The sequence below is a fragment of the Macaca mulatta genome, chromosome 8 (genome assembly GCF_049350105.2).
Source record: "Macaca mulatta isolate MMU2019108-1 chromosome 8, T2T-MMU8v2.0, whole genome shotgun sequence".
Lineage (NCBI taxonomy): Eukaryota > Metazoa > Chordata > Mammalia > Primates > Cercopithecidae > Macaca > Macaca mulatta.
In genome coordinates this window covers 76,943,327-76,965,164 of record NC_133413.1, presented here as the reverse complement: position 1 = coordinate 76,965,164, position 21,838 = coordinate 76,943,327, and the positions used below count along the sequence as shown (strand labels likewise).

The window sequence follows — 21,838 nt, the reverse complement described above, 5'->3', positions numbered from 1 at the left end:
GCTACAGTCAGAAACCCAGCACTGAGCAGTGTCCTGACTGGTCCAGCCACAACAGGGACCTGAGCCAGCCCCGAGTGGGCCTTAGACTTGCAGCAGTGTGAATATGAGAAAGTAATGGGTGCATAGCGGCCCTGCAACTGCTCTGCGTGTTGGGACAGAAGCAAGCTGCACATTTTAGCAGCAGCTTTGAGTTTCTGCTATTGTTCCCCTTCAAGGGCTCTCATCTAGAAGAATGGGTCCATGGGGTGCTGAGAAAGATCAAGGAGAAAAACAACTAGGAAAAAAAAAATTCTCTTCATCTTGGCAACCATTCATGACCACAGCTTGAAAGATGACATTCAGGACAATGGTTTGGAGCTCCTGAAATGCCATCCTGTGGGTTCCCGTCTTTGCTGAAGTCTCCAGCTTTCGGGACCAGGCTGGCATGAGACAAATGGATTAAATTTACCAGCTCACCTCGTTGTCCTTGAGGGCCGGAGTCGGGACAGAGGTCATTCAAGCCTGCTGACCACGTGTCCACCTGTACTCCTGTGGTGATGGCGGGTATTGGAGCCAGCACCACCATTGGCAAGATGCATCACCATCTTTGTTCATTCACTGGAACATGTTTGATGCCCACAATGTACCCACCTGAGTAGGATCTGAGAGAAGCCTCCATTTCTTCTCTCAGAGTCACAGGCAAGTGGGTAGCACAGACAAGTGGGCTTCATAGTATGGTGTGATGAGGACCAGGCAGGACACCAGAGAGGTGCAGGGGAAGGGCACTCAGCCCAGCCCGGCCTAGGGATGATGCTCAAATTATGGCTTTTAGGACCATTATGAGTGGAACAGTGTTCCCTCCAAGAAAGATATGTGGGAATCCTGAGCCCCAGTACCTCAGAATGTGCCATTATTTGGAGTTAGGTTCTTTACAGGGATGATCAAGTTAAAATGAAGTCATTAGAATGGGCTCCGACCCAATATGACTGGTGTCCTTATAAAAAGGGGAAGGTTTGGGCACAGGAACAACTGCACACAAGGGGAATGCCAGGTGATAATTGGAGTTATGCCACCACAAACCAGGGACCCACCAGAGGCTAGGAGAGAGGCCCTCACACCTTCGGAGGGAGCATAGCCCTGGCGAGCATCTTGATTTCAGACTTCTGGTCTCCAGAACTGAGACCATACATTTCTGTTGCTTTAATACACCCAATTTGAGGTATATTTTTAGAAAGTAACTAGGAAATGAATACAAGGACTCAGGGTCTATCCAGGTGGAGAAAGAGGGCCAGACACTCCCAACCCTGGTGTGGAGACGGGGACCCTGGTGCACTTGTTGGTATAACTGAAAAACGGGAACAGGCAGGGGGGGCCATGGTAGTAGTTGAGGCTGAAGGGGCTGGAGAGAAGGGAGACCCTTTCCTTCTGCTATGGTTTAAATGTTTGTGTCCTCTCCAAAATTCCTGTTGAAACTTAATTCCCAATGCAACTGTGTTGCGAGGTGAGGCCTTTAGGAGGTGAGTAGGCCATGGGGGCTTGGCCCTCATGAATGGATTAGTGCCTTATAAAAGGGCTTGAAGGGGCAACTTCATCCTTCCTGTCCCATCTGCTATGTGAGGACACAGCACTCCTCCCCTCTGGAGGATGCAGCAACAAGACACCAACTTGGAAGCAGAGAGCAGCCCTCCCCAGACACACATGGAATCTGCCAGTGCCCAGGTCCTGGGCTTTCCAGCCTCCAGAACTGTGAGAAACAAAAAGTTTATGTTCTTTATAAGTTACCCAATCTCAGGTATTTTGTTATTGCTGCAGGAAATGACTAGGACACTCTTTCTCTACCCCTGGATGACCCCTGAGTCAGGTATTAGTTTCCTAGTTGCTGCTATAACAAAGGTTGGAGAGGAGGGTGTTGCTTAATCATGAAGACCTCGGCCTGATGCCATACTAAGGAGTGTGGGTTTTATTCTAAGAGCAATGCCAGTACAAAGGAACATCAGTACAGCCCACTTGCCCCCTTGGCAGCCTAGCAGAGACTGCTGCAAGGGGAGAAGCTCAGGGAGGGAGGCACCGATGTTCTGCACAGGCTACCACCCTACTCAGTCTGGGCTCAAGGAGCCCCAGAATCAGGGCTGTGGCTGAGGAATAGGGAGACAGGCCAGGAGGAGGCGCTGTTGAGGAGAAGGTGATGAGGGTGGGCAGGGGAGCTGAATGGCCTGGGGAACTGTAATAGCTGAATCCTGGCAGTGTTCACTGCAAAAGGGAAGGCAGGAAGGGGAGGTAGAGAAGGTCGTGTGGTGTTTGGAACCTGCTGCATTTGAGGAACTGATGAAACCTCTCCATAGAGATATCCTGCAGGGACCTGGATCCATGAGAAGGACTTAGGGGACTTACTCAGACTCCTCGCTGGTGTGGACAGAGTCACCTGTGTGAAGTGTGGAGCAAAGACAGGGCTGAGAGAGACCTGGCTGTGTCACCACCTTCCCATGGCTGAGGCCCTGATAGGGATCCAGGGGTCACACCAGATGGACCACCCCCGGCTGCCCAGTCCCACTGACCCAGGGCTGAGCTGAGAGATGGACGTGTTTGTTCATGGGGCGGCATTTGGGGAGTCCACCCTGGAGATCTGAGCTGCTTTGCCAGTCTGAGTGGCTCCTAATCCAAGTTTTCTATTTTTCTGATTTTACTGATCTTCGCGTGTCATCACTGTGATTATGAGATGTCAGCAGGTGTTGGTGGAAAGACTCCTGGGCTTCGAATGCAGATCGGTCACATGGGTCTGATCTTTTGTGAATGGTACAGGCAGCTTAATTTCACCCTGTCTCCCCATGCCTCAGTTTCCTTCCTTCCGTCCCAGCCACAGTAACCATCGAATCAGATTGCAGAGGGATTTGGCTACACGGGAAAATGCTTTGACCTCTCTGAAGGAGAAGTGCCTCACAGCTGTACATTTCATTATATTGTTAGTGTTATTAATAAACTCTTCCCTGCTGGAAAGCCTGCTGTATTGTTTTCAACTCTCTGCTGGGAGGTCATGCTCAGTGTTTGATTTCTCTCCATTCATACCTCACCTTTTCCCAAACTGGCTCTCTTTTAAGACTCGATTTCAGGCCCACATTACCTTAGGACCAGTTTTCCCTTGGTGTTTTTCTGTCACCTCCTTTTCAAGTGACTCTTGCAGCACTTGATATGGTTTGATTGAAGAACACACTCACTTTCCTCTGAGCCCGAGCTGGTCTCCTGGAGTCTCTCCCAGCAGCTGCTGGCTGCATTGAGGAAGCATGCCTCACTTTCCTGTCATCACCAGGCTAATTCCTTTATGCTCTTTTCAAGACCTGTAAGCCCACCATGCACAGTGAGAAGGAAGAACTGGATTCCCCCTTAGAAGAAGCTTGGAAGGATAAAGGGAAAAGCTTTATGACTATTAATATACATTCACAATTTACCAAGTGCCTAAGAGGGCACTGGCTCCATACAGCACAGAAAGTGACACAGCCTCATCACGATGCAGAAATTCAGAGCCAATTAAAGGGAGATAATAAGTATATAATTTTTTTCTTTCTCTCTCTTTCTCTTTCTTCTCCTTCTCCTTTTCCTCTTCCTCCTCCTCCTCCTCCTCCTTCTGTCTCTCTCTTTCTCTCTTTCTTTCTTTTCTTTCTCTCCTTCCTTCTTATGAGGTCTCACCATATTGCCCAGGCTGGTCTCAAACTCCTGGACACAAGTTATCCTCCTGCCTGCACTGGGCCAAGCATATAGTGTCCAATCATCTATCAGCCCCTAATACTGGATGCCATGATTCCCAAACCTGGCTGTGCCTCAGCTCCACAATCTGCAGGGTGAGGAATGTGCATTTTTAAGAAGCTCCCTGGGGAGACTTGGGGGCATGTTTAAGTTTGGGGACTGCTGAAGTGGTCCTGAGTGGGGCCGTGATGTACTGTCCTATCAGGCATCAGAGGCATTTGATCATGCTTACCCATCTTCCTCCAGGCTCACTCGTATTCATTCATTCAACAAGAATTTTACTGAGGGCTGGCTGCAGGCCAGATGCCATGCCATGTGCTCGATGCACCCTGGCCGATGTGCAGATGAGCAGGAAGAACATGGTCCAAGCTCCAAGAGACCCAGCATCCTCTGTGGGCACCTTGCCAAGGCTCCTCAGCCGAATCAGGGAAGGCCGGGAGGCCTGCAGGTGGGGGACAGAGTCTGTATGGCTAGAAATGTGGACAGCTGTAGAAATAGGAGGAGACAGGCTGGGTGTAATAGCTCATGCCTGTAATTCCAGCACTTTGGGAGGCTGAGGCGGCCAGATCACCTGAGGTCAGGAGTTCGAGACCAGCCTGGCCAACATGGCAAAACCCTGTCTCTACTGAAAATACAAAACTTAGCTGGGCATGGTGGTGTGCACCTGTAGTCCCAGCTACTTGGGAGGCTGAGGCAGGATAATTGCTTGACCCCTGGACGTGGAGGTTGCAGTTAGCAGAGATCGCACCACTGCACTCCAGCCTGGGTGAGAGTGAGACCCTGTCTCAAAAACAAAAACAAAAAACAACAACAAAAATAAACCCTGACACTTCTGGATTTCTTGTTTTTTGTTTTTTTTTTTCTTTTTCTTTTTTTTTGCCTTTCTGAGACAAATATTTGCAGAGGCAGCACTTTATGGAGACCAAGCACCTGCTGTGGGGCCAGGTTGCTCAGTTTGAGTGCCCCATGTGGGCAGCGTGGTGCTGGGTGAGTTCCTCTGCTGGATGAGGCTTCTCCAAGGGGAGAGGGTGGCATGAGCAGGACCTGTGAAGTGCGAGTGGACTCTGGGCTGGACACTGTGACAGCTTGAAAAGGCGAAGGGGCAAGGCCTGGCGCTCATAGAGCTCATATTCCGGAGGGAAGAGCCCAGTGAAGACAGGATAAGTTCGGATGCTGACACTGCCATGAAAAAATAACCCAGGAGCTGACGGGACAGTGACTCCTGGGGCTGAGGGTGGGTGTTAGGGGAAGCAAAGACTTCCCGTCTCCCCCGCTGGGTTCCATAGCTGGGCCTATGAAACAAACGAATAACAGGCAGATTAACAGGAGAAAAAAATCAACACATTTAGTAATTTAAAATAGTACGTGCACAGGAGCATCCCAGGATAATAACTGAATACCCCAAAAAGCAGTGAGATGTGAGAGCTTGTTTCCCTAGGGGAAGGGGAAGGGGAGGTAAGCCACTTAGGGCAGATTAAATGGTTTTTAGGAAAGACAGACGAGACCTTGGAAGAGTAGGCGGGAGAAATGACAGTTTGGGCCAGTTTGTCTGGGTGCGGTGTGGACTTCTAGCATCCTCTCCTGGTATAAAGTAATCAATATACCAAAGCAGCATATTTTGGGGTGGTGTGTCCTGAACTCCTTTAGGGTGACCCCATGGAGGAGGTTCTGGCTCAGCTGAGTCCTGGCAGCCATCCTGGAGAAGATCAGCGTGGTGGGCGATGACCCAGAATGAGAGGCAAACAGGGTGCTCACTTGAGTGCAGTGAGAAAGGGGTGAGGCTGACAGGGTGGCTCCCAGAGACAGGCATGACCAGACCAAGCTGTGGGTCTTGGGGTTTTGTTTTAAGTGACATAGCAAGCTGTTGGAGACTTTTAGGCAAGGGAGATACATGATTCAATTTACATATTAAAAATACACCCCCTCCCACCTTGTGCAATAAAATATCACCAGCATCCACCCAAACCTGAAGCTTACGCTGGTTTCAGACAAAATTTCAAATTTGGCCATGCACTGATGACACTGGCCCTTGAACAGTTAGCAAGATTTGAGGTAGACACTTCCTCCGCCTCATTCTGTAAACAATGCCTAAGTCCTGTTCCCTGGGACAGGGCACTAGGTACAAGCCTCCTGTGTTCCCACCCCTCTGCCGTCTGGAGGGTGCCGGTGGCTGTCAGGCAGGGGAGGGCTTTGTGGACACCCCCCAGTACCTTCTTCCTAGCTCCTCCTTGCCCTGCCTCCTGGATTCCATCTTTTACCTGAATTGTTCTGTTTTACAAGGTTAGGTGGCCAAGCCTTGGTTCCCCTGTCTTCTGTTTGCCTGGAGGCCCCACGTCCGGGACAGCTGGTAGCTCGTTCAGTTTCTCCAGGCTCTGTGAGGCAGGTGGGATGCGGGGCTCTCCTGGGTGACTCACCTGGCTCTAGCAGGGCTGCATGGGGATCTGTCAGAAGGGAGGGCAGCTTCTACCCTGGTCTGTTTCGGTTTTCCTGGCGCATTCAAGTGGACCTTGTGCAGAGCTTGTTTGCCAGCTTGTTTATGTCACTCCTAACTTATTCCTAATATAATTTAAAGTATCTAACAAACATGCATAAAATATGGATTGGAAAAAGTTGAGAAAGAAAGAGGAGAAGTAAAAGTGGAAACAAAAGAGTGTAGAAATGAGGCCAATTTAAAATGCAGATGGTATGATCTTCATGCTTGCTTATGGGTGGATGACACATACGCCTCTCTCACAGGCAACCTAAGGGGCGCTCCTCCCCCTGCCTGCTGTGGCATTCATGTCAGTCTCCACGCTGAGGGATTCATGAAGGGCACAGGTGCTCTGGGTCCCAACCTCAGCGTGCTGGGCAAGGCTCCTGTTCACACACACATCCCTCCTGGGGGCAGTACAGATGGGGCTGGGCAGGTGTAGGCAGGGCTGGGCTTCCAGGAGTGCTAGGATTGAAGTAGGGAAGAGGTTGTGCGTGCCTGGGCTGAGGTGCCGTTCAGTGTTGATCCCGTTACTCTGCTTAGTAGCTGCTGATGTCAAACAAGTTTCTTAACCTTTCTGAGCCTTAGCTTCTTCATCATAAAATTAGGCCAATTATGCTTAGCTGGTGAGAATGGAAAGATCTATGTTGACTCAGAATAGACTTCAAGAGTGCAGCCTTCAGCATTGTCACCATTGAGATAAGTTTATTGATTGACAATTGACTAATCATTCTTGAAAGCCAACTATATTAATATCTGTGTATTTTTCAGAGTTCCCTAGAGAAACAGAACCAATAGGATATATATAGATACATAGATATAGATAAAGATATGAATATGGATACAGATCTAGATATAGATGAGGAGATCTATTATGGGAATTGACTCATGTGATTATGGAAGCTGAGAATTCCCACCATATGCTGTCTGCAAGTTGAAGAACCAGGAAAGCCAGTGGTGTAATTGGGTTTGAGTCTGAAGGCCTGAGAACGAGGGGTGAGGGTAAGGATAGGGTGCTGGTATAGTCCTGGAGTCTGAAGGCTTAAGAAGCAGGAGCTCCAATGTCCAAGGGCAGAAGAAGATGTCCCAGTTCAAGCAGAGAGAGAATGTGTCCTTCCTCTGCCTTTTTGTTCTGTTCAGGCCTTCAACAGTTTGGTTGATGCCCACCCACTGTGGTGTTTGGATGATGTCCACCCACCATGGTGAGGGATCATCTTTACTGAGTTCACTGATTCAAATGCTAATCTCTTCTGAAACACCTCGTAGACACACCAAGAAATAGTTTCTCCAACTATCTCAATGTCTCCTACCCCAGTCAGGTTGACATAAAATTAACCATTGCACTATGCTAACTTGTTTATTCCCACAACAACCTTGAAAGGAAGGCATTATTACCCTTTTTGCTTGTTTGTTTTTAACTTTTATTTTAGGTTTGGGGGGTACACGTGCAGGTTCATTATGTAGATAAACTCACATCACAGTGGTTTGTTTTACAGATTATTTCATCACTCAGGCACTAAACCTAGTACTCAATGTTACTTTTTCTGGTCCTCTCCCTTCTCCCAGCCTCCAGCCTCAAGTAGGCCTTAGCATCTGTTATTCCTTTCTATATGTTCAAGGGTTCTCATCATTTAACTCCTTAAAAGTGAGAACATGCGGTATTTGGTTTTCTGTTCCTCCATTAATTTGCTGAGGATCATAGCCTCCAGCTCCCTTCATGTTCCCACAAAAGACATGATCTTGTTCTTTTTTATGGCTGCACAACATTCCATAAAATGTGTGTATATGCACCACATTCTCTTTATCCAGTCTATCACTGATGGGCATTTAGGTTGATTCCATGTCTTTGCTTTTGTGAATAGTGCTGCAATGAACATTTGCGTGCATGTATCTTCATGGCAGAATGATTTATGTTCCTTTGGATATATACCCAGTAATGGGATTGTTGGGTTTAATTGTAGTTCTCTTTTTAGCTCTTTGAGGAATTGCCACACTGCTTTCCACAATGGTTGAACTAATTTACACTCCCACCAACAGTGCATAAGTGTTCCCTTTTCTCCACAACCTCACCAGCATCTGTTATTTTTTGACTTTTTAATAATAGCCACTCTGACTGGTATGAGATGGCATCCCATTGTGGTCTTGATGTGCATTTCTCTAATGATCGGTGATGTTCAGCTTTTAATCATATGCTTGTTGGCTGCATGTATATCTTCATTTGAAAAGTGTCTGTTCATGTTCTTTGTCCACTTTTTAATGGGGTTGTTTGTTTTTTTCCTGTAAATTTGTTTAAGTTCCTTATAGATGCTGGATATTAAGCCTTTCAGATGCATAGTTTGCAAAAATTTTATCCCATTCTGTAGTTTGTCTGTTTACTCTGTTAATAGTTTATTTTGTTGTGAAGAAGTTCTTAAGTTTAATTAGATCTGATTTGTCAATTTTTGCTTTTGTTGCAGTTGCTTTTATGTTATTCTCATGAAATCTTTGCCCATTCCTACATCTAGGATGGTATTGTCTTGGTTGTCTTCCAGGGTTTTTATAGTTTTGGGTTTTATATTTAAGTCTTTAATCCATCTTGAGTCTATTTTTGTATACAGTGTAAAGAAGGCGTCCAGTTTCAGTCTTCTGCATATGGCTATCCAGTTATCCCAGCATCATTTATTGAATAGGGACTCCTTTTCTCATTGCTTGTTTTTGTCAGCTTTGTTGAAGATCAGATGGTTGTAGGTGTGTGTATTTGTTCCTGGGCTCTCTATTCTGTTCCATTGCTGTAAGTGTCTGTTTTTTGCCAGTACCATGCTGTTTAAGGTAAGGAACGATAGGCTCAGAGAAGTTAAGGAATTTGCTTAGGATTCCCAGCCTCCATCTGCCTTGCTTTTAAGAGGTTAAAAAGAAAGTGCTTTAAGGAGGAACTTCAGTCCTGCTTAGGAGGTACTAATAGTAATATTCATTGTAAAAATAATGTAAACCAAAAATAAAATTCTAAGTCCCTAGATCATCTGAATGGACACCTCTTCTTGACAAGGGCATTTCAAAGCTAACCTGAAAAATGAATTCAGGCCATGATGGGAAGCAGGAGTTGGACATGTCTCATTATACCCTCTTCCTTTTTAGAATTACTGATAGAACAGACTATTTAAGTCTCATAAGAAAGATTTACAATCGATTCTCTCCAAAGCCTGCTACCTGGAGGCTTCACCTGCATGATAAAACCTTGGTCTCCACAACCCCTTATCTTACCCCAGTCATTCCTAAGTCTTTAGGCAATAATGTAACTCAGCGTAACAGAAAACCTTTGAATCTACCTATGACCTGGAAGCCTCTGCTTGCATTGTCCTGCCTTTCCAGACCAAACAAATGTACCTCTTACATGTATTTGATTGATGTCTCATGTCTCCCTAAAATGTATAAGACTAAACTGTATGCCGACCGCCCTGGCCACATGTTCTCAGGATCTCCTTAGGGTTATGTCATGGGCCATTGGTCACTCACATTTGGCTCAGAATAAATCTCTTCAAATATTTTACAGAGTTTTATTCTTTTTGTCAACAATAATAAACAATTTTATGTTAGCATTGGGCTCGTACATTTTACATGAATTATCTTAATCCTTACAACAACTCTCTGGCATAAGTATTATTATTGTGGCTGTTTTCTCAGTGAAGATACTAAAGCTTAGAAAGGTTACTACAGCAAGTTGAGAATCTAGAATTTCAGAAACAAGCATAGGAAACTTTGTTATTTGAGCTAGTTCTCAATAGCTCAACAGCTAGCTTTTGAGTAGCTAACATCTCCCACATACTGCAGTAGGACCTGAGAGTCCCATGGGGTCCAACACAGGCTTGCTGCCCTCATGGAGCCTGGAACTCTTGCAGGGAAAATGTTCACATGTAGTGAGTGAATCACATCTAGGGCTGAGGTCCTGGTCTCTTGTCTCTGATTTTGGGGTTCCTTCTCTTATACTATGCAGAGGGGGAGCTACAGGTTACCTCCCAGCCTGCTGGACTGCAGTCTGAGGCCCTTTTAACTATATAAAACCCAGATGGAATCTTATCAGAGCAAACGGCCTCCTTTTCTGGACTGGTGTTTTTGTTTTTGTTTGTTTTAGCTACAGAACTCTCCCTTCACACAGAAACTTCCATATAAGCCCAACTTTGAAACGGAAAAAAAGCTGGCACTTTCTGGTTGAAGGTGAGGAGTGGAAAGCCTTTGTCACCCCCAGTGCTACTGGGAATCACCTCACAGACTTGAGAGAACCCACTTTGAAACGACTGGTCTGGACCAGCATCATGGTCCCTGTGGCTTAGGAGCAGAAATCAGACATTGAGGCATTTTCATGGGAGGAAATGGCCCAGCTATGGAAAGCTCTGTTCCTTTTGATTCTCTTTCTCCCTTTTGTTGCATTTTTTATTGCTCGTTAGCATCTTTACATGAAGGTTGACAGGGAAGGTCGGTGCTATTAGCTAGGAAAAAGCCTTTTTGGTAGGAGGCTGGAAACGGAAATAAGATATGGGGATTTTCCACTGATTTAGTTTATCCAAGTTCTGCCAATCCAATAACCACAGAGAATCAGGAACTGTGTTAAGGTCGAGGGCTTTTTTTCCCCATTCGGTCATTTTTTTTTGTTCTGTTATTTTCCATATTTGTTTTGGTGTTTTTAGCTTTCAATCCCCTTATCCTGAGATCCAGCCACCAGGAAGCCAAACAGCTAATAGGAGAGAACTTATTCCTCTTTGTGCTCTGTGTATTATATATAGTCACATACACACATATACACACAAGCACACAAGTACAAATATATACATACATACACATATATATGTGTGTGTGTGTGTGTGTAAATTCTTCCATGATCCTTGCCCACATCCCATGAGGCACAGACATAACAACTAGTGAGAGGGGATCTGCAAATAATGGTGTCATTTCCAAACTTCTTTTCTTGGTCAGAGATTGAGGTCCACTCTAAGCAGAGGTCACCCATCTCCATAAATGTGGAATTCACCTGCCTCCTTCACATGCATGGGAGTGCTGAGAAATTTATACCTCTTACATTTATATCACCTTCTTCTGTTTATTCCATAAAGATTTCTTGATTATTTGCCAGATACCAGGCATGGTACAAGCGGCTGGGGATACAAGGATAAAAGCCGATCCCACTTTTAATGGGCTCACAGCCCAGTGGGAGACAGCCATGTAAATACATAATCAAATATGATATGCTACATGTTAGGATAGAGAAGGTCCCACAGTGCTACGGGAACCGGAGGAGAAAATGCTCAACTGTGGTAGGGCTGGGGAGTGCGATCAGTGAAGAATTCACAGAGGAGAGGGCTTTTGAACTGAGTTTGAAAGGCTGGGTGGGAGATGGCCAGGAGCACGAGGACATTGCTGGCAGAAGGAACATGTGTAAAAGGCAGGGAGGCACCAACACCGTGATGAGTTTGGGAACTGTTTGTGATACCGTGAGTAGAGCGCAAGTGGGTTACTGGGGTTATGAGCTTAGGTATGTGGGGAGAGTGCAGATGAGGAGCCTGGAGAAGCTGTCTGGGTCAGCACATGAAGGGCCCCAAAGCACCCTAACAAGAGAGGAGAGGGTGGATTGGAGGGCAAGGGTTCAGTAGCATGAGTGGAAATATAATTGGACAAACAGATTAAGATTAACCCTGGGCTGGGTGCAGTGGCTCACGCCTGTAATCCCAGCACTTTGGGAGGCCGAGGTGGTCAGATCACCTGAAGTCAGGAGTTCGAGACCAGCCTGCCAACATGGTGAAACCCCATCTCTACTGAAAATACAAAATTAGTTGGGCATGGTGGCGCAGGCCTGTAATCCCAGCTACTTGGGAGGCTGAGACAGGAGAATCATTTGAACTCGGGAGGTGAAGGTTGCAGTGAGCCGAGATTATGCCATTGCACTCCAGCCTGGGCAACAAGTGTGAAACCCCATCTAAAAAAATAAAAAATAATAAAAAATAATAATCCTGTAGACAGCCTGCATTTGGATTTGGACAGAGGCACTTTCACTATCTTCCTGGCTGGGCCAAGTGGAAAGCTGAAAGTTCAATGGCTTCTGACAGTAAGTTGGAAAAAGTTGAGTATGTTCTGGAATATCGTCTCTGCCCTGGTAGCTTTGATTATTGTTACAGCCTGTGCATGGCCAGGAAGGAATTATACAAATGTATTTCCCAGTGGCTACTGCTAAGCCAAAGAAAAAAGAGCATTTGCATTTCTTAAAGAAATGATTGAGATTCTAAAGTCACAGTGGAAATTTAATAGTAAAAATGCACAGCTTGAAAGGTTTTGCTTTTTGGCATGAGAGTGTAGGCCAGATTGACTCTAACTGTGACGCAGTTTTAAATTAAGTGTTTATAATGAGACATTTATAGCCACTCAAGAGGCCTTTTTGGTCCTTTGGGGAGGAGAAATGAAGGTGGATATATCTGTAATTCCAGCAGAAATTAATACGTAAATAGACCTCCATGTGCACTTAGAAATAGTTAAACAGGAGGAAGCACCTTGTGAGGTGAAACTTGTCACGCAAATTAAAACTGAATATAGTTAAATTAAAATCGAATACAGGAAACTTGGGGCGATATATGTAGGTTAAGTGTTTTCACTACAAAGCATTTGTTATGGGGTATCAGCATTAACACCAATAAGGAAATTAGACAGTATTTTCAAGTTGATTAATTCACATTTGATTTAGATTTAATAAGCATCATGTTAAGTCAATACCAAATGTTTCCTTAAAGCAATAGAACTGCAGCTCAGCTGCCATGAAATAGATGGATCTGTATTTCTTACCAAGTAATTAAACTCCATCAGTAGCTTGATATTAAATTTGCTATGACGGGTCAGGACAATTTGACAGGAATTGGCTAAAACTAGACTCAAGTGTATAATGTATAACAGGGCTGAACTATAAAATAGTAGCCAAATTTCCCTCTCACTTCCTACCTCCACACACAGGCGCCACTACTGCTGTGATTTCTGGACATGTCTTTCTTAGGTGGGGCTCAGTCTCTGAAAATAGGAGTTGGTGTCTAATATTTGTGCTTTCTTTTGTTTTTGGCATTGATGTTGAACTACTTAGGGATCTGTGGGATACTTCATAGTGTCAGTTCAGTTATTTCCAACTACTCTTTGTCTGCCTTTAGGAAGGTGGAAGGCCCAAGCTAAAAAAAAAAAAAAAAAAAAAAAGGAAAGGCATTGCTTAGGGAAACTGTTAAAAAATTTTTTTAATTGACAAATAAACATTGTATATATTTATGGTGTGAAGTGTGATGTTTTGATGTATGTATACATTTTAGAATGGCTGAATCAAGCTACTTAACCTATGCATTACCTGGCGTATCATTCTGGTGTGTGTGGTGAGGACATTTAAAAATCTGCTCTGAGCAGTTTTCAAGTATACAATGTATTGTTATTAACTGTAGTCACTAGAATGTACAATAGCTCTCTTGAGCTTATTCATTCCATCCAGCTGAAATTTTGTATCCTTTGACCAACATCTCCCTATCTCCCTCCTCCTGGCCCCAGCCTATTACCAGTATTTTACTTTGCTTCTATGCAGTATTTTACTTTTTTTACATTCCACATATAAGCGACCTCATGTGGTATTTGTCTTTCCGTGCCTGGCTTATTTCATTTAACATAATGTCCTATAGGTTTATCCATGTTGTCTCAAATGACAGCATTTCCTTCTTTTTTAAGGCTGAATAATATTCTGTTGTGTATATATACCACATTTTCTCTATCCAGTCATCTGTCATTGGACACATGGGTTGATTCCATGTTTTAGCTATTGTGAATAATGCTGTAATGAACATAGCATGTGGGATATCTCTTCAACATACTGATTTCTTATCCATGGGATCTGTACCCAGTAGTGATATTGCTGGATAGTATGGCAGTTCCATTTTTGATATTTTGAGGAAACGCCATACTGTTTCATAATGGTTGTACTAATTTACATTCCCACCAACAGTGTACGAGGATTTACTTTTCTCCACATCCTTGCTAACACTTACACCTTTCATCTTTTTGATAATAGCTTTTCTAGTAGGTGTAAGGTGATACCTTGTGGTTTTAATTTGCATTTCCCTGAGGATGATGTTGAGCATTTTTTTTCATATACCTATTTATTTGCCATCTGTATTTCTTCTTTTGAGAAAAGTCTCTTCAGATCTTTTGTCCATTTTTTAATCAGATTGTTTTTTGCTATTGAGTATATGAATTCTTTATACATTTTGGATATTAACCCCTTACTTAATTTCTTTTTCAGTGAACTCATATTTCAGCTAGCTCATATAGTTGTATGGTTTGCAAATTTATTTTTCCATTCCTCGGTTGCCTCTTCACTCTGTTGATTGTTTTCCTTCGCTGTTTAGAAGCTTTTTAGTTTGATGTAATCTATTCGTCAATTTTTGCTTTTGTTGCCTGTGCTTTTGGGGTCATAACCAAAAAAATCTTTGCCCAGACAAGTGTCAAGAAACTTTTCCCCACATTTTCTTCTATTAGTTTTATAGTTTCAGGTCTTGTGTTTCTGTCTTAAATCTATTTTGAGTTACTTTTTGTATATGAGGTGAGATATGGGTCCAATTTCATTCTTCTGCATGTGGATATCCAGTTTTCATAGCACTATTTATTGAAAAGACTGTTCTTTACTCATTGTATATTCTTGGCATCTTGGTCAAAAATCAGTTGACCATAAATGCATGGACTTATTTTTGGGCTCTTTATTCTGTTCCATTGGTCTATGTGCCTGTTTTTATGCCAGTACCATACTGTATTGATTACTATAGCTTTGTAGTATATTTCGAAATCAGGTAGTGTAATGCCCTCAGCCTTGTTCTTTTTGCTCAAGATTGCTTTGGTTATTTAAGGTCATTTGTAGTTCCATACAAATTTAAGGACTATCTTTTCTATTTCTGTGAAAAATGTCATTGGAATTTTGATAGAGATTGCATTGAATCTGTAGTTTTGGGGAGTAAGGACATTGTAACAATATTGATTCTTCTGATGGATGAACAAAATAATATTTTCATTAATTCATTTCTGCTATTTCTTTCATCAAAGTTTTATAGTTTTCAGTGTACAGGTTTTTTACTTCCTTGGTTAAATTTATTCTGAAGTTCTTTTTTTTTTTGGTAGCTATCATAAATGTGATTGTTTTGATTTCCTTTTCAGCTAGCTCATTATTGATGTATAGAAATGCTACTGATTTTTTTTATGTGGATTTTATATCCTGCAACTTTACTCAATTCATTTATTAGTCTTAACAAATTTTTGGTGAGATTTTTAGGATTTTTCTGTATATAAGACCATGTTATCTGCAAAGAGACAATTTAATTTCTTCCTTTTTGATCTGGATGACATTTATTTCTTTCTCCTGCCTAATTGCTCTGGTTAGGAACTTCCAGTACTATGTGAATAGTGTTGAGAATGGGCATCCTTATTTTGTTCTTTTTGTTTTTTTTTCAGAGTTGGGATGTCACTATGTTGCCCAGGCTAGTCTTGTACTCCTGGGCTCAAGCAATGCTCCTGCTTCAGCATCCTGAGTAGCTGGGATTACTGGCACATGCCACCGTGCCTAGCTCCCTTGTCTTAATCTTAGAGGAAAAGCTTTCAATCTTCCACCATTCAGTATAATGTTAGCTATGAATTTGTCTTATATGACTTTTTATTGGGTTGAGGTACATTTTTTCTATACATAATTTCTTGAGAGTTTTTATCATGAAAGAATGTTGAATTTTTAGAATGCCTTTTCTGCATTTATTGGGATGATCACATGGTTTTCATCCTTCTTTTTTTAATGTGATGTGTTACATTTTATTGATTTGCATCCATTGAAGTATCTTTGTACCCCAGGATTAAATCCCTTACAGGGATGTCCAAAGGTGTCCCTGTCATGGGTTCTTAGCTTCTGCTTCTGGCAGGGCTGGTAAAGCCCCTTTCTCATTTCTCTTTTCTGCTTATCACTAGAGACAGAAAGTGAAAACCATGGCTTCAGGCTGCTAAAAACCTGACATGAAACGAAGCAGAAGGACAACAACAAAATAAGGTGAGTTGGACAGGTTTGCATGGTGAATGATTCTTTAATGCAATGTTGAATTTGGTTTTATAGTATTTTGTTGAGGATTTTTGCATCTATGTTTATGTGGGATGTTGGCCTGTAATTTTATTTTCTTGTACTGTCCTTGTCTGGGTGCTATCAGGGTAATACCAGCCTCAAAAAATGAGTTTGGAAGTAGTCCCTCCTCCTCAATTTTTTTGGAAGAATTTGAGAAGAATTAGCATTAGTTCTTTAAATGTTTGGTAGAATTCAACAGCGAAGCCTGATGGTCCTGGGCTTTTCTTCAATGGGAGATTTTAAATTATTGATTCAATTTCCTTACTTGTTATTGGTCTGTTCAGATTTTCTATTTCTAGAAATTTATTCATTTCTCTAGGTTATCCAATTTGTTGGTGTATAATTTTTCTTAGTAGTTTCTTATGATCCTTTGTATTTCTGTGGCATCAGTTATATCTCTTATTTTGTTTCTGATTTTATTTGTCTCCTCTCTTTTTCTTAATGTATCTGAATTTATTATTTCAAAAAACCAACTCTTAATTATGTTTCTATTTTCTATTGCTTGTCTACTCTCTATTTCATTTATTTCTGTTCTGATTTTTTTTTTTTTTTTGAGATAGGGTCTCACTCTGTCACCCAGGCTGGAGTGCAGTAGTATGATCATGGCTCACTGCAGCCTCGAATTCCTGGGCTCAGCTGATCTTTCAACTTCAGCCTCCCAAGTAGTGGGACCATAAGTGCATGCTACGAAGCCTGGCTGATTTATTTTATTTTGTAGAGACAGGGTGTCCTTATGTTGCCCAGGCTGGTCTCATACTTCGGGCTCAAGCAATCCTGCCTCAGCATCCCAAAGGGTTGGGATACAGGCATGAACCTTACGCTGGCCTGCTCTAATCTTTATTATGTCATTCGTTTTACTAACATTGGGCTTAGTTTGTTTTTCTGTTTCTAGTTCTTTGAGGTGTAACATTAGTTGGTTATTTTGGATCTTTCTTTTTGATGTAGGCTTGATGTGATTTCAGTCTTCTCAAATGTATTAAGACTGATCTGTCTAACATATGATCTATCCTAGAGACTATCCTGGATGTGCGTGAGAAGAATGTGTATTCTGCTGCTGTTGGATGGAATGTTCTATACATGTCTATTAGGTACATTTAGTTTAATATGTAGTTTAAGTCCAATGTTTCCTCATTGATTTCCTGTCTGGATGGTCTGTCCATTGCTGAAAGTGGGGTATTGAATTCCCCTACTATTATTGTATTGCAGTATCTCTCTCTTCAGATCTATTAATAATGTTTTATGCATTTAGGCGCTCTGATGTTGGATGCATATATATTTATAACTGTTATGGCCTCTTGATAAATCGATTCCTTTGTCATTATATAATGACCTTCTTTGTCTTGTTTTACATATTTTGACTTACATCTATTTGATCTGATATAAGCATAGATACCCCTGCTCTTTTTGTTTTCTGTTCCCGTGGAACATCTTTTCCCATCCTTTCACTATCAATCTATATGTGTCCTTAAAGGTGATGTGATTCTCTTGTAGGTAACAAAGAGTTGTCTTTTTTTTTTCTTTATCCATTCGTCTACTCCTTGTCTTTAATTGGAGAATTTAATCCATTTATAGTCAAGATAATTATTCATAGGTAAGGACTTACTACTGCCATTTTGTTCATTGTTTTCTGGTTGTTTGGTAGATCCTTTGTTTCTTTTTTTCCTCTTTTGTTGTTTCTTTCTTCCTGTCTTCCTCCTCTGTTATTAGATGATTTTTCTCTACTGGTGTGTTTTGATTCCCTACTTTTTACATTTTGTGCACTTACTATAGGTTTTTATTTTGTGGTTAGCCTTATAAGGCTAACATAAAACATCTTGTAGTTATAACAAACTATTTTAAGCTGGTAACACTTAACTTTGATTGCATAAAATAACTCTACACTTTTACTCTTCTCACACACATTTTATGTTTTTGTTGTCACAATGTACATCTTTTTGTATTGTATATTACTTAACAAATTATTGTAGCTATTACTATTTTTAACAGTTTTGTCTTTTAACCTGTCATAGTAATGATATAAGTGATTTACACACCATCATTACAATATTAGCATATTCTGAATTTGAGTGTGTACATACTTTTACAAGTGAGTTTCATACTTTTCTATGTTTTTATGTTACTAATTAGCATCTTTTTTATTTTGAATAATTCCCTGTAGCATTTCCTGTAGACAGTTCTGGTGGTAATGAACTCCCTCAGCTTTTGCTTATCTGGGACAATCTTTACCTTTCCTTCATTTCTGAAAGACAGATTTGCTGGATAAAATATTCTTGGTTTACTTATTCTTACTTTTTTTTTTCTTCAGCACTTTGAATATATCATCCCACTCTCTCCTGACTTGTAACATTTCTGCTGAGAATTCTGCTGCTAGCCTTAGTGGAACTCCCTTATATATGATTTGTTTCTTTTCTCTTGCTGCTTTCAGAATTCCCCCTTTGTCTTTGATTTTTACAGTTTGGTTATAATGTGTCTTGGTGTAGTCTTATTGAATCTGATCGGAGACCTTTGATCTCCTTATCCCTGGCTATTTCTATCTCCCCCCAGATTTGGAAAGTTTTTTGCTATTATTTCTTTAAGTATTCTTTCTGCTTTTTTCCTGTCTTCTTCTTTTAACACCGGTAACTTGAATATTCACTCTTTGATGCAGTCCCCTCAATCCTGTATGCTTTCTTCATTCCTTTTCATTTTTTTTCTTTTCCTGGCTCTGACTGTATGTTTTCAAATAACTTATTTTTGAGTTCACAGATTGTTTCTTCTGCTTGATCAATTCTGCTGTTGACACTATCACATTCATTTTTTTCATGTCATTCATTGTATTTTTTCAGCTACAGAATTTCTATTTAATTTTAAAAATAATGTTAATCTTTTTGCCAGATTTCTATTTTTGGTCATTTATTGTTTTCCTACTTTCACTGAAGTATTATTCTGTATTTTCTTGAAGTTCACTGAGCTTCCTTAAAACAATTATTTTGAATATTTTGTCATGCAGTTTGTATGTCTCCATTTATTTGAGGCTTGCTACTCGGAAATTGTTGTGTTCTTTTGGTTGTGTTATGTCTTTTTGACTTGTCATGTTTCTTCTTTTCTTATGTTGATATCTGCCTGTTTGGTGGAGCAGTAACCTATTGCAGACTTTAAAGGCTAATTTTGCTATGAAAATACTTTCTTCTGGGGAAAGGGTGTGAGGTGCTTGCTGGGTAGGGTGCAGTGATTCTGACACCAATGAGGAAACAGTTGTGTAGTCGTTGTGCAGCTCTGTCAGCCAAGGTTAGTGTTGACAATTATTGCAGAGATCCTCAACACTCAATGTTGTGGATGTCTGCAGTGGTGATGAAGATTGTTGGAGTCTATGATGGTGATGATTACTAAAGTTCTCCTGATCTATTTTTTTTCCATTTGGCTAAAGGGATTCCTGTTGGCACTGGGTCTGGTTTGCAGGCCCACCTGAAGTGGCAGTGGCACCAGTGTCTTAAGTGTGTTGCCCATGGAGTAGTTACATGGCTGAGGCCTGAAGCATGGCCATATGTGAAGAGACTACAGCTCTGGGATATGGGGCAGCTATGGCACTGGTCCTTAGGGTTCAAGCACTCCTGCTGCCACATTGCCAATAGCATGTAAGGTGTGGAGGCTTGTGAAGTAGCCAGGGAACCAGAATAGGAGCACAGACTGAGACGGAGTTACAGTGGCTCCAAGGTTAGCTTGGAGCCTACCTTTCTGTGGTGGCTGAGCTGAAGTCCAGAGTTTGGGTGTGTGTAGTAAGAGCTTAGCTCCAGGGTCCAAAGTGTGAACTAGCTCATTATGGTGATGGCCGTGGTGTCTAAGATGTGGCTGAGAGGAGTGCAGCCTCAGAGATGCCCTCATCTCAGCAGAGATGCATGCTGTCTTCCTATAGATGGAACACAGTGGAACAAAACAAAAAGAATATTCACACATAAAAGATCTTTAATGGGCCTTTGAGCTCTTTCAGGGCTATTCTGGTTGTGGATAGCTATCTATATATTCTGTCTTGTGTCAGGGGGATAAAGGCTGGTATCACCCACTGTGTCATCTGAATTATGTCCTAAGGGAAGCTGTTCAAACTGGGTAGACAAATAATGTGTGTAGTCATAACACTGCTGCCCCTTTTGGACAAAACAAGATAAATAGACTGTCTCCCAGAATACCCTGAAAAACAACATAATAAATTCCCACTTTGCATGACCACACAGCACTAATATTCTGGGACCTCAGTAAGTGTCAACTCTTTTCAAAATTGTGTAGATCCTGGCTATGGTCCTGTCCTACTGTTTTCTTTCAGGAGCAGCCTACTTCTCCCTGGAGAGCTCTCAAGAAATTAGAGCATTCTTATTTATCCCCAATTGCCCTCTCTCTGCCTCCAATGCAGGACCCAAGAGCCACTGGGAAATGAGCACTGTTTGTATTTGTTTGGTTTGGTTTTGGTTTTTACCTTTCAGAAACAAAATCAGACATATTGAGGATGTACCAATGTCCTTCCATCCTAGGTTGCTGACCAGAACTCAACAGTGAGGGAATTTACCTCCTGCTTCATGCATGCAGCTTCAATATAGTAAGTCAAAAGTACATGGAATGAGATTTGATGAATGTAAATCTCACTGTGCTAAGTTCGAGTGGAGCCAGTCAGGGAGGTGCTTGCCATATCTTTAGAGAACAGTTCGATTTGAGTGGTGCTGCTCTTCTGCAGGTACACTGGTCTCTTTGCAGTTCCTAGGAACACTCCTTCCCCTAAGGAGTAAGAGCATGTCTAACTCATTCTATTCTGTCAAGTCTTGGCTTTACTGTTACCTTCCCAGTGAGGTCTTTTCTGACAGCGTAGTATAAAATTGCGTTCTCCCAGCCCTTTAACCTACTGGACTTTTTCTTTTTCCACAGTACTGTTACCCTCTAAAAAGCCATATATGTTCTATATTATATGTTTTCTTTATTACATGTCTCTCTTTCTTCCCTAACCCCTGCTAAGATGTATGTTCCATGACAACATCTCTGTCTTTTCCTTCTTTGTTGTTCTTTACTGATGCATCTCAAGTGGTTAAGACAAACTGGTACGTTATGGTTATCCAAATGTTTATACTGACAAACTATACACCTGTGAAGTCACCACATCGATTAAGATATAGAACATTTACTTTGTCCCAGAAATTTCCCTTAAATGTCTTTCCAGTCAATCCAGAGGCAATCAATACCACATAAATACCAGTGTTTTGATTATTGTAGCTTTATAGGAAATCTTAAAACGAAGTAGTGCAAATCCTCCAACATCATTCTTCCTTTTCATTGTTGTATTGAGTATTCTGTGTCATTCATATTCTTATAGAATCAAATTGTTGATTTCTATAAAGCACTTTTGGATTTTAATTTGGATTGCAGTAAATATATAGATCAATTCGGGGAGAATTGACATCTTAACAATGTCAAGTCTTCTGATCCATGAACATGGTATATATTTTCATTGATTTGGGAAGTCTTTAATATCTCTCAGCAATATTTTGTAGTTTCAACATGAA

At 41.8% G+C, this 21,838-nt stretch overlaps 1 long non-coding RNA gene across 1 annotated transcript in view; it reads left to right on the top strand.

Moving 5' to 3' along the window:
• Positions 1–20,887, top strand: part of LOC144330801 (uncharacterized) — a 50,647-nt gene extending 29,760 nt beyond the window's left edge. The window contains exons 2-3 of the long non-coding RNA XR_013397293.1: positions 16,169–16,247; positions 20,819–20,887. This is a non-coding gene — a long non-coding RNA (uncharacterized LOC144330801). The remainder of the gene's footprint in view (positions 1–16,168; positions 16,248–20,818) is intronic.
• The last annotated feature ends 951 nt before the right edge of the window (positions 20,888–21,838 follow it).